The sequence below is a fragment of the Gadus morhua genome, chromosome 10, assembly GCF_902167405.1.
Source record: "Gadus morhua chromosome 10, gadMor3.0, whole genome shotgun sequence".
NCBI lineage: Eukaryota > Metazoa > Chordata > Actinopteri > Gadiformes > Gadidae > Gadus > Gadus morhua.
Window position 1 is genome coordinate 16,188,647 of NC_044057.1, and position 12,839 is coordinate 16,201,485.

Genomic DNA, 12,839 nt, shown 5'->3' on the forward strand with positions numbered 1-12,839 from the left:
GAAATGACGAGCATTGTGTGCTCACATAGTCAAAACGATTAAGTTGTACCAGTCTTATAACAAAAAACAGTAAAGCAGTGTTGCTGTGAGGGTATTTTGGCAGTAATGCCAGTCATGCAGTGGTGTGATGGAGGGCTTAGAATTGAGCCCTCAAAACAGGTGTCTGTGGGGTCCTGAATGGTGTGGGCCCCACTGAGGGAAAGGCGCTCAGCAATTGCTAAGGAGAGAGTCCTGCAGCAAGCTACTAATCACTATGCTCAGGTTTTCCTTTTCTGGAGGACGGCTTGCTCTGTTGAGTAATGCCTTCGGGAAGCTACACTGGTGGGGGTTATGCCTAAGGAAAACTACAGAATTCCCTTACAGTGATCTCTTTCACAACGTACGTGCAAACATGCTATAAACCAGACTAATGTGACTATATGGTTGTAGTGGATGAGGTACACACACACACAAGAAAAAATATTAATCAATTCTATCTATAATGTTCCATTTTACTTTTTTGTAAAAGTGTAAATAATTCAAATAAATACATGTGCAGAAATATCCTGCCCTGAATCCCATATCCTGCTATTTGATATCATAAATAAATTTAAAAAAACCACACATTTACATACATACATACATACATACATACATACATACATACATACATACATACAGAGACATACAAATTTGACAGGTTGAGAAGAAATGGAAACCAGAATATAAGCAATGGCGGCCACACCGGATCTTTAAAGCAGAGAAGGTGTTAGGCCTCTATTGTCTTTAATAGGCCTACTTCGCTGGGGTAAAGTTGCATACAGATACAATCAAAGGTAAATGAAGAAAGGCCCTCATTTTCCAGTCCACTGCAAGATTAGGAACGCTTTCATTATAAAAAGGAAAATGTCAGATTCTCTGGAGAGAAAAAAAAATCCAATTTATCTATGGTTACACTGAAATTAATAACGTGTAGTAGGATTGTACGATCCAAAAGAAAGCCCGGATGGAAGACGGGAGCTGAATCTCACCCAGGAGCACCAATTTAAACACAGACACGGAGAAACGGCCCGAATGGAGGCATTATATTATAAATCATCTATTGCGAGGGATATCTTTAAATGGGAGCGATCTCAAGACGTGGCTCCCAGAAGGGTGTCTGCTTTCCCATACGCTTTAATAAAACATTGCCTCTCGAACAATAATCAAACAGAAAAGGCAGTATCGTCAGAAAGCCAAAGAATTGAACACTGGCATGGGGAAAATTGAAACTAAATGTTCAAATCCTAAACAGCATCTACATGGGTACCGGCTTACTAAATAGTGGTGTGTGTGTGTGTGTGTGTGTGTGTGTGTGTGTGTGTGTGTGTGTGTGTGTGTGTGTGTGTGTGTGTGTGTGTGTGTGTGTGTGTGTGTGTGTGTGTGTGTGTGTGTGTGTGTGTGTACACTGCGGTCGACTTCAGCAGGCCCATGACCACTTATATTTAGTAACCACGGCGGCAGGAAGAACAGATACTCAGAGCCATTAAGACAGTGACAAATGGGTTCTTCTCGGGACACCCAGACTGGAGGCTCCAGAAAAACGGATTTCACCTGTGTTGCTGTTGCCGTTTGTTAGACAAATCTACAAGCAGTGTGACCAAAGTTTACGTACAAACCCCTAAGTGCACTCTCTGAAAGGTAACGACATATCTGGGACTCTGAGACCCGTTTTGTTACATAAAGCCACATAAATCACTGCACAACTGCATTGAGAATCCAAGCGAGTTCAGATAATTGCCCTTTACTGCAGGTTGGCTGGAAGCCCTGGAAAGGGTATTAAAATGATCAGTCTCAGATGGGTTTGCGATAATCCATGAGCCACAGACAGGGAAAAAAGGGCGGGGGGAGATATAACAAATACAATGAAAGTTTTAGGTGGGGGACGTTTGACAGTTCATGCTTTCACTCTGCCTGCTGGCTTAGCAGAGAGCCTGTCAGTTGTGTGTGAGGACTCCATGTCTTTGACCGATGTCTTTGCCACTATTAGCTGCTACCGGGAGGTCAGCCAAGCCGACGGATGCCCAGATTCTGGGGTCACGGTGAATAAAAGTCTGGCCAAACGGCATTGAACGTGAACGCGGTGGCGGGCCTTGCAACACACGCCCAGCCGTGCTTTCCTTCAGGGACTGTCCCTGAGCTTCTGAGGTAATTCTCCATGAAAGGGGCAAGCACAGTACAGGACCTCCCGCTGAGGTTTGTTTGCACTGATTTGTTCTGCTTTGGGTGAACTGTATACTAATTCCTTCAAGAACATGGTGGAAGAAAAATAAAGTCTAGAAGGTACAAGCTGAGGAAGCCCTGATACTGAGGAGTTTTTTTTTAAACAGCCCAAAATAGACTTCTAAACTTTAGGCATTTTGACTTGTTTGTTCTGTTGAATAAGTCTGGCAACTTTAGAAGCATAATTCTGCAAACAGTGAAACACCCATGTTTTTCTAAGGATGGCTCTCAAAGTCCAACTGAAATATCCTCCACTGTTAACACAATTATTGGACTAATAACTGCTACCCATCATCAGCCAGCACCAACCATTTGTAGTGTACCATGTAGTACTACAGACGCTTTAGCAGTATCGTCTGCTATGAAATGGTTTTCATAGGACTTACAATTCCAAATCAAACTAGGTGGCTGTCCAAGACACACTGAAGGCGTAACTCGAGTAGGCAGCTTTTTTTGTGTTTATGCTTTGCTCAGTTTTTTCCTTGTTTCAGAGCAATTTGAAATGTGTCTGTAAGATTGATGCAACGCAGGAAATAGCAAGATGATATTCAATAAAATTATTTTTTCGCAATAACCCTAAGCTTTCACCAGTAAAGGTTCAAGACAAAATACATGCTTACAATTTCAATTCAAAAGTCGGCAGAGAAAAAAACGATCAAATAACCAATGCCACATTTGAAGAATTACCTGAATTAGACTTCCGGTGTCATCACCAAACAATCAAAGTTCCAACTCCTAGCCCTTTCTTTCTCACCTCTGGGCTTTGTGATTCATCTGGGACCCAGGGCTTGCCTACAGCAACTGGGGGTTCAGGGCAGGTTTTAGCTCTGAAGAGCTGCACTACAATGCTATACAGAAAACTTCAATAAAAACATTGCAAACCAACCAGGAAAGCAAATTGAGTCAAGCGTTTTAAAAATGGTTCGGATATATTCCATCATTCCCTGTGTGCAGGACGTAAATAATGAAATTTTCATTGTGAGAATTTTTGCCCCCCTTTCGATAAGGGTAGCCCTGGACAGCAATTCAATAACAAACACTTTTTCAAGAACCTGGAGGAAATTGCTTCCATCCTCTTTTTTTACTAAAATGTGAATGTCAAGCCACATATCAAGAGGGTCTACATCTTGTGTACTTTGATGAAACTATTTTATGCTGTACAGCAGTGCACATTTATGCATCAGTTGTGTTCACCTCAATTGAAGTCACATGAGAATGGAGTTCTACCACAACTGACCAGCTAAACCAAGCTTCGTCAACTAATCTCACAATGCCACACAACACATGTTTAGTTTCAAGACTGATCTCCAACCTAAAACGACAGAATAGGTACTTTGTCAATATGACCCTAAACTACACATAGAAAGAAATAGGAAATGTTATCAAGGCTTTGTCAGTCAAAACAAATGGTTGACATTCGTTATATTCTCAGTGGAAAATGCAACATTTTAAGATAGTTTCGGCATTAAATAGTTTTGATGTTTCTTCGGCCAGGCGATGGGGGTCATGCGGGTCTCCATTGTTCAAATTGACAAACCTTTCCTGTTATTTTGGTTGGAGATCACGTTTGCCAACGCTGTCATCCAAGTTGGCAATGCATCAGATGACTGAAATGAAAGCCCTTAAATAGGACCCCCGCATCATTGATATTTGATCTGCAAGGCTGGTGTCAAGGCCTGGACACTGATAGACAGATTTATTAAAAACATATCCAATCCAAAAAATAAGGTCTTTGAAATGCCTTATAGTCTACAGATCCTAATCCTGATCCAGATACTAAAGGACTTTTATGTAATTTGTTGCATTGAAAGTACATTCAAAAAGAAATTCTCTACCACCGCAATTTCTCCAAGTACTAAAATATATAGACAATTCTAAAATCAATACAAAGCCTATGATGACTTCCAAGGATAGAGAATCAAAATGGGAACTTGTTGCCCTAAAAGCAGAAAAAGACCAATCAGACATCCCCATAGAAACAACAAAGTCTGGCTGCAAAATAAGGCAGGGGACAAAATTGAGCACTTACAATCAGACAAAGACACAGAGCCTATAGACCTATTGCAAAAATGAGTGTGAGAAGTGCATGAATTGCTGTGGCCGCGACAGTGAAGATTTGGAGAATGAAGAATTAAAACAGTTTTGTTTTCCTCTCGAACACCCTGATGCAGTCAGCCCAATGGGCGTGGGAGAGGAGAAGAGCTATCTGGTTTTGATCATCATAAATACAAATATGCACGCTTATTTTGCAATATCTGCAAGTGAGGGATCACATTAATATTTTGCAGGCCTATCCTTCATCTCCATTATTGACTGTTATAGTTACTCACCACAGGGGGAAACGCGAGGCAAGGCATACCATGCATTGCGTTACTCATTATGTTGAAGACAAGATTGGCGATGCCAGGCTTGGAAAGTGACCCTAACCCCAATGAGAGCACATAATTACTTCAGAATCAAGGTGGTTTTTAACAATTATGCTTTCATATTCTCAAATTGTCTCTAAATTATCTTTGAACCCTGCTTTTGGAAAACAGCGAGGCTATAACGGGATATTTTGTTCTTCTTCTTGAAATCGTTGAATCAAAAGGTCATCCAGTCCACCAGCTGGGGTCAAAACAAGCATGCCTGGCTGTTTTTAGATTCTAAATACAAACGCCTCTCTGTCAGTGTGGTTTAGAGTGGCAAAGGAAACATTGACAGTAGAACAAAGTGATCTCTAAAAGAATAAAAGTTCGAGCCAAGCTCCCTCAACTCGTCTCTTTACTAGTTAAGGAAGAGTGTCGGTCCCCAACATGCCAGCTCTGGAAAGGACTACAATTATCAGAAGGTCAGGGCGGAGGAACCCAGCTCTTTAATTGTCTGTGTCACTCCTCATTTTGCCTCCCAACAGCTGTCAATTAGAGCCCAGCTATACCACGCCAGCATCATTCACAGCAGGCCACAGACTGAATACCAGCGACACACCAGCAGTGTGTCATTACCGCAGTAACAGGAGTCTGCAGTCCCACTTCTCTTCCCTGACATGCCAACGAAGAATACAGAAATATGGTCTTGAAAATACCCTCCAACCACCTGTGTAATCTTTAACAATTCTACATTCTTCACTACCTTCTTACAAAAACACAATTCGACAGCACGGACCGGTGCTATACACCTCGAATTAGTACTGCTTCTCGGTTGTCCCCGTTGTTGAAAATATGGAAAGGCAAGCGTTTTATAATCAATACACTTTCCTCTTTCATGTAGCAATGAAACGTTACACTTGTAGGGCTATTGTGTTTCTCCTCGGTTTGGATGCAGCAGACTAATGCAACGCCTCTGAGGCCAGCCGACGAGGCACTCTCCTCTAAATCAATGCACCTGATCCTGCAGGGCCGCCACGGGTTCACTAATAACACCGGAGACTCGGAGAGCGATCCGAAAGAGCATTGCCCTTTCTGATGCTCAGTGATCCTTATGCCCACCCAAAAATAATTAAACATGCCTTCCAACAATGCAGTTATTGCACTCAAAAGCACCCGGTTAATAAGGCCATCAACCGTTTGAATACCATTTCCATTTGTGTTAAGCAGCGTTCAACCGTTTCAGACTTATTTTGCGCACAGAAATTAAACATTTCACAGTGACTACAGAAAGGACTATATACGCCTTGAATCCCTTCTTGCCTTGGGATTTCCATCCTTCTGCCTTCCTCCTTCAGGAGCAGCTGGTCCTCTCTTTTGGGAAGAAGGCCCGTGCAGGGAGTTCCTGGCCCTCACGCCAGAACAGACGGGATGTGTCCACTGCCCGCAGTAAATGAGAGACATATGATGTTTGTGTCAGTCCACCCGACCCTGGCTTCAACGTGCGCTCTTAGGAAGGAGAACAACTTAAAATCGCGTTTTTTTTTCGCACATTAATCCAGATGTCTTGGCAGCTTTGTGCGTGAGCCGCGAATAGCGATGGTTCTCATGTTGAAGAATGATCGCCAATGTCTCAGCAACCCATCTTCAACCTTCCATAAATCACGTCTGACATGTCTAGGTCCATCTTTCCAGAAATATCTGATTTGGTGTAGGTTAAAGTGCTGGGACCCAATGGACTGTTGGGCCTATGCACTTTGATGCAACTGCAGAACTAGACATAGTGTAGGCAATTAGGACGAGTGTATTGCCATGAATTTAATCATCTTCTATTTAAAAAAATTAATAAAAAAAAGGCACAGTCACATAGGCACATCCAACATATAGCGCAATAAATAATGCATGTCCGTGTTGACAATCAATATTGAGAATCGATTTCAATCTACACCATAAAAACAACTTACAATCAGTTCGACCAATTATAGAAATCAGAATGAGGGATAAAAAAAGAAAAACATAACACCACTCCACATAAGCATGAGAAATGTCTCACGCTGAAGTGAGTTAAGTGAGAGCCTCCAGCATGTTTGGGTGTGGCAGTGCTGCACAGAGGTATCCGCTGAGCCTCAACTGGAACAGGGCAGGCTGCAGAAGCTCTTAGCTCACTTATCAACTTCAGTAGGGGAGGTTGTTTAGCCAAAGAGAAATATTTTTGATTTATTGGGTTATGCAAATCATTTGGCCCCGATTCCACATCTTTTTCTGACTTCATCCCAGATTGTCGTACAATTCAGTCCAGACCTAAAGTGCTCTCCGGTTGAAAGCCCTAGCAGCCATGCCGCACACACCAGAATGCCGATATAGGATACTGGTTTGAAATACTGATTTTGAGATGGACATTTTGCATTGCCCTCTGCTGCCGTTTCCCAGAAATTGTTCATTAATAGAGAATCCACAAAGAGGTAGATGGATCATGGCGGGTCTATAGCCTAAAATAAACGTAATACTATCAAGGACAACAATGTCCTGAAAAACAATGTCATATGTACATGGTTTCAAGTATTATTTCGAACCTGGTGCTGTTTAAGGCAAGGTCAATATGACTAAGGAGGACCCTACCAAACAGTCAATAGTATATGTCCCAGATGCTGCTTGAAGTGCAGGTGAGCCTGGTTTATTTATCCTTGGGTAACCAGACCATATTTTGTCTATATTTTTATAATGCATTGCTGTTCTGTGCCGCCAGAGATAGAGGCTAGATTTACTTGTGGTAAACAAGTAAAACAACTAAACAATTGGAGCAGATGTTGGCTCAAACACTGAACTGTGAAAAGTAGCCATGAATATTTACAACTCGATGATTAAACCATAACTAAATCGTTACTTGCAAAAATGTTGACATTGAGGTCGAATTTAAAGTGATCAGGATTACTAATGACATTTAATAAGAGATATGAACTAATGAAATGCCACAGCATCGTCAACCAACTAGCTGTCAAACCATGCATGAAGCACTTGCAATTGAACACAATTTTGATTGATTTCATAGCAGTTTACCGAGCTTGGTAATTTTGCCATTGCCACTTCTTACTCTGCAATAAAAAAATGGTCTACAAACGACATCATATAATCTTGACCTATAACAGATGTCCAATGTCATTTATTTTGCATATCTGTTGAATCAAGGACACAAATGTATACGATGAAGGAAACATTATTTTTTTATTCATAACAATAAATTGGGGATTAGCCTTTATTGGCTCTGGTTAAATCAGTTTTGTAAGATTAAGAAATTATTAACAATCAGTCAGCAAATCACAGGGCATGATCATAAGGGATCACAATAAATATAATTAGACCCAGCAGACTGACACAATTACTTTAATTTATAAAAGAATGAAGATCAGCATTTGAATGGAGATTAAATAACTAGCCTTAAAATAGTCCCCTAAAATGTTATTCCGGAAGGCAAATAGTATCGATCCAGGCTATCTAAAGAAGAAAAATCAGTGATTCCCATATATATTGATACGATTTCTGTAAACCTTTGCAGAAAGAAGACATTTGTCTGCTCATTTAATGGCGACTCCCTGGAAAGATAGGCCTATAACCTATTTATCGATTGCCTCGATGATGCAGCTCACTGAACAGCCTTTTTGTCTGTTTTCCCTATTCCTTTGAGGGTATATGAAGCATCCTATCATAAGAAATGTAATCGTCTTCATTCCATGTGTGCAAAACTATTTTTCCAGCACACAAAAGGTTTTTTAAAACGCTATCTGCCAAGCTATAAGTATTGAATGACAGACAGATCTGAAGAAAACTGAAATAGCTTTGGCTACATTTTTCTGAAGCAAAAACCAAAAGTAAACTAAAAAATAAACAACCAAATTGTTTATACAAAACCCATCCAGACAGCATTGGCAATAAGGATCAAATGTCATATGCAATCCATTGCAGATAGCTCACAGCTATTAGTCCAGTATAATAATGGATAATAATCCATTCTGAATGCTTATTCAGCTGCCCCCGCACGAGGTGGCATATTGGGAGCCTATTAACCACTTAACAATTACTTATTTTAACCTGAATTCCATCATCAGCTGGAAAGATCAGTCCAGGTTAAAGCTACCCTTTAACTTTGTCATCTGCTTTTATAAGCGTAGACAAAGACCATTTAATGGCTTTATATAATACTTTCCGACTTGGCTATATTTCAGAGAAAAAAAGCATAAAGTGTCTGTGACAAAGAAAGCCCTTTCTTTCTGCAACAGGTCAAACAAGGCCAAATCTGGTCACTCGGCATTGCTTCTTTTCAGATATTGGCCAGCTTTCAGGGAAGACTCATGTTATATTCTGATTTGGTGTGTTTTGCAAGTTGAGCGGCAAGCCGACAGGGGGCCGTGGACTGGGTACTAGGTTGTCGAAGAACCTTGGTAAACTTCTGTAGCTTCAGCAAAAAGTGAGAGAGAAATGTTATAGTTAAAGTAATATAAAAGCTTTCACATTATTAAATTGAATAACTTACATGATACAAAAAATATGTTGGGTCCGACCAGCACTTAACAGTCAGTTTTTTAAACCAAAGACAAAGGAGTGATGGGAGTTGCAGCTCCAAACCCACATCCCCCTCTTCAATATGTGGGCTAAAGCATGAGGACCGAGAGTATGATTCGTATAGCTAGACAAGCAATCAAAGTCTGGTGGGTACCTGCCTTTTTTAACGCAATAATTAAAGCTTAGCTACCTTTCATACAGAGTAATAAGCCTACACACTAGCCACCCTCTTTCCACCTCACATACTCTGTTATGGAAGTAGTACAGAGCTGCAGAGCAATTATGGAGCTTGTTATTTTTCTTGCAAGCAAAAAAAACACTGCATTCTTTCCTTGCTAGATGTTGCCCCGAGTAGAGGTTCTATACCTAAATATAAACATTTAATTTCAGTTTTTGTGGAGCACCTGTGATTCGCACACGTGTCCTTTTGGCTCTTGCCTTTGTCGCCCAAATCCAAAAAGGTTAGTCAATTATTACCATTAAGTGTTCCTTACTCGGTCTGAACTGTGGTCGGGATGGATAGGCCTTCTGGAAATATTTTGTCTTGGGCAGGGGAAGACAACAGTACTGATTAGCTGCATCAGCCTTAATCTTTGGCTAAGCTAGATCCACCGTTAAGGGATGGGGGCAGTGTTCACCTAGTGTTTGGAGAAAGAAGCCTCAAGAATAAATAAATACTAATTTAAAATATAAACTTTCACATGAATCGTAACTGAAATATTAGGACCCATTGGAGCTTATCCAACTGAATTCTGTCTAAAAAAATAATTGATAAAGATGGATATAGCTAAGAATAATATGTTGTATATTTTGTATTATATCTTAAAAATAAAGATGTCATTTGAATGTAATAATGCTAATCAGCACGGCAGTATCATCAGCACAGCATTCCAAAAAACCTAGAGGGCAAAGTTGGCTCTGTGCTGTAAGACGGTTGCCCCTATACAAAACACGCAGCTCAGTTACATACACCTCCACATTGGATTCATGGGTGGATCCAACGTGACGCTGACAAGGTATAGTCCTGCACTATCCTGACAAGACTGACCTACTCAAGGTTATAACAGGACATATATAGCTCTGATGCTGGTAATGCTGTGACGGACAAGTTTCTCATTGATGTCAATAATACTACTCCCAGTATCAACATCAGGTCCGCTTCATTAAATTTGCAGAACATGAACATGAACTCAAACTACCTAATTGTCCCATTCCTGGATTATGATTAGCATTTCTGACACCATTAGTGCAGCCAGAATAAAAACGGTTAGGTTTTTAATCAATGGGAGGATTAACCTTGCCTATCAGTGCTGCTGCAGTTCGCAAAACAGGCAGTCCAAATTCAGGATAATACCAGTGGAGACACGTTTTAGCTCATTATTGGACTTAGTTCTCACGACCTCTTTGGCAGCCCATATATCCCAAGCAATAGGTTAGCATTAACGACTCAATAATCCCTAAAATCTCTCAGTGGAAAAAATAATAGCCTTACTGCAAACGACTGTCCCTGCAGTCTGCTGGAGGTAATGATCCTCTGCATTTCCAATGCGTCGTAAACTCGTCGGCATCCTCATCAAAAGCTCATGTTTCGGACATTTAGAGCTCTGCCACAATGATATGCCCTATTATTTGCAGACCGCTGTCATGGGTTATCGCTGTCCTTCACTTGAGATAAATAAAGGGACTTTCATTGACTTTCATCAACAATTTAGTGTAGGCCAAGAACACTCTGAACTATTTATTTCTTCTTGTTTTAAGCATGGAATTGACACCAAGTAAGACTGAGCTAGCTCTTGGCTATATGTTGATGTTATAGTTAAAGGCACCCAGTGCAACTTTCGAGGCTTAAAAATAAACATTCAATTTCTAGTCTTTTTTACACGTAGTAAGTTTCAATAACTCCATACCATTACATACCGACATTCAAGCAGCAAAGATGAGACGTCGTTGTGTGGTGAGAACTGATAGAAAATCGATAACAACAACAATGCCGCCATTTTCTTTATTTTTTGTAACCTACAATAAATAAAGCAGGCTTCCAGTCAATGGAAAAATGGCTTCTCCCCACCGGCGATTGTTGTTGTTTACAATTTTCTATCAGTTCTCACCACACAGCGACGTCTCATCTTTGCTCCTTGAATGTCGATATGTAATGGTATGGAGTTATTGAAATTGAATGTTTATTTTTCATTGAATGTTTACATAAAGTTGCACTGGGTGCCTTTAACAGAATAAAACTGATCAGCAACACACTTGGAAACAGAAAATGACACAGGCGGGATATAAATTGATAGTATGAAAAGAAAGGCAAAATATTCCCTATGCCTAGGGTTTTGATTATTGTAATATTTGGCTGCATCTGGAGCAGCATCATAGTAAATATAGTGGATATTGAATTGACCAATGAAGGATGCACTTTTTAGCATAGATAAAAGTTAGACGTAACTAAGAAGCTATCGCTTTTTAGAAACTATAATTACATTAAAAAAACATCCACTTTAAAATACTGTCAGTAACGTAACATAATGTTTGAATACAACTTAGGTATAACAACATAAATAGCAATATTAGTCAGCCAAAGATGTAATCCGTTAAAACATCAAACATGCAGAAGCTCTCTCACTTAGCTCTATCGTAACCATTTTATGTGACCAAACCTTTGCGATATTAACAAAGTGGGAGGAAAGATAAGAGTCTCTCCTCAGCTTTCTGCGCTTCAAACAGAAAGAGGAGAAAGACAAAGAAGGGGATTAGCCACCACATGTTAGCTATCGACTAGGTTCAAATAAATACACGCATTGCTGTCCAGAATAACTTTGCAGGGAATATGTGTCCACTCTATTTAAAGTTGAATGTGCAGATCAGACCTGATGGGACACATCGCCAGCTGACAGTATCGCTAACCACATACTCTGTAAGGAGGGTTGTGCTAACTGCACCGACAACAGACAATTCATTATAAGATGCACTTTGACTTCTGTTTACAAGTTAAATTAGCGAGTTAAATGATGCACTCACGCTGATCTTAAAACGTTTTTTTGCGTGAAACTACCTTTGCACAATGAAGTTTTCAACAACTTCCTTGTGCATCCTAATCATCCAAGGCTAACTCATTAATCATGTGCTAGCATGATTTAAGTTCTTAGACAAAACGCACTAAGGGTAAAAATGTACTTCGTTGTCTATCTTTGCACTTACTTTTCATGTGATAGTTTTCAATGATGTCCGCGTAGACGTGTAAGGTGTATTTCTCTCATATATTCTGGTGAATGGGTTACTAGGGTAGCCAGCTGTTAGCAACATGACCTGTCAACACTATGGCGGAAGAATCTACGGCAAGCCGAAAGCTACCACGTGCTCTTTGTTTTGGTTTTTACACAGTCCTTGAAAATAGAATAGGAATTGGAATCTCAATATATATATCGATATATTATATATATATGTTTATTTAAATTCCGTATAGTCATACATATGTGTATATATATATAAACACACACATATATATATATATATATATATATATATATATATATATATATATATATATATATATATATATATATATATATATATATATATATATGTGTGTATGTATATATATATATATGTAGATATACCGTGTGTGTGTGTGTGTGTGTGTGTGTGTGTGTGTGTGTGTGTGTGTGTGTGTGTGTGTGTGTGTGTGTGTGTGTGTGT

At 39.9% G+C, this 12,839-nt stretch overlaps 1 protein-coding gene across 2 annotated transcripts in view; it reads right to left on the minus strand.

Moving 5' to 3' along the window:
- enox2 (ecto-NOX disulfide-thiol exchanger 2) overlaps positions 1–12,463 on the minus strand; it is a 131,559-nt gene extending 119,096 nt beyond the window's left edge. For both annotated transcript variants that reach the window (XM_030368136.1, XM_030368135.1), the window contains exon 1: positions 12,342–12,463. The gene's annotated coding sequence lies outside the window, so the exon portion shown is untranslated. The remainder of the gene's footprint in view (positions 1–12,341) is intronic.
- Positions 12,464–12,839: the final 376 nt, after the last annotated feature.